Genomic DNA, 988 nt, shown 5'->3' with positions numbered 1-988 from the left:
ACTTGATTAACTATTTCCTTTCCCATATTAGGGAAGTTTTCAACTGTAATCTCTTCAAATATTTTCTCAGTTCCTTTCCTTTTCTCTTCTTCTTCTGGGACCCATACAATTCGAATGTTGGTACATTTAGTGTTGTCTCAGAGGTCTCTGAGATTGTCCTCAATTCTTTTCATTCTTTTTTCTTTATTCTGCTCTGCAATAGTTATTTCCACTATTTTATCTTCCAGGTCACTTACCCGTTCTTCTGCCTCAGTTATTCTGCTATTGATTCCCTCTAGAGAATTTTAAATTTCATTTATTGTGTTTTTCATCATTGTTTGTTTGCCCTTTAGTTCTTCTAGGTCCTTGTTAAACATTTCTTGTATTTTCTCCATTCTATTTACAAGATTTTGGATCATCTTTACTATCATTACTCTGAATTCTTTTTCAGGTAGACTGCCTATTTCCTCTTCATTTGTTTGGTCTGATGGGTATTTACCTTGCTCCTTCATCTGCTGAGTTTCTCTGTCTTCTCATTTTACTTAACTTACTGTGTTTCGGGTCTCCTACTCACAGGCTGCACGTTTGTAGTTCCCGTTGTTTTTGGTGTCTGCCCCCAGTTGGTAAGGTTGGTTCAGTGGGTTATGTAGGCTTCCTGGTGGAGGGGACTGGTGCCTGTGTTCTGGTGGATGAGGCTGGATCTTGTCTTTCTGGTGGGCAGGACCATGTCCAGTGGTGTGTTTTGAGGTGTCTGTGACCTTATTATGATTTTAGGCAGCCTCTCTGCTAATGGGTGGGGTTGTGTTCCTGTCTTGCTAGTTGTTTGGCATAGGGTGTCCAGCACTGTAGCTTGGTCGTTGAGTGGAGCTGGGTCTTAGCGTTGAGGTGGAGAGCTCTGGGAGAGCTTTCGCCGTTTGATATTATGTGGAGCCAGGAGGTCTCTGGTGGACCAATGCCCTGAACTCGGCTCTCCCACCTCAGAGGCACAGGCCTGACACCCGGTCGGCGC

The 988-nt window shown here is 43.5% G+C and overlaps 1 long non-coding RNA gene across 1 annotated transcript in view; it reads left to right on the top strand.

The window, feature by feature from the left end:
- Positions 1 to 988, top strand: part of LOC114486433 (uncharacterized) — an 85728-nt gene that overhangs the window by 37078 nt on the left and 47662 nt on the right. The window lies entirely within an intron of this gene.

Source organism: Physeter macrocephalus, chromosome 6 (assembly GCF_002837175.3).
Source record: "Physeter macrocephalus isolate SW-GA chromosome 6, ASM283717v5, whole genome shotgun sequence".
Lineage (NCBI taxonomy): Eukaryota > Metazoa > Chordata > Mammalia > Artiodactyla > Physeteridae > Physeter > Physeter macrocephalus.
The sequence above is the reverse complement of the archived record's forward strand: the minus strand, read 5'-3'. Positions and strand labels throughout refer to the sequence as shown.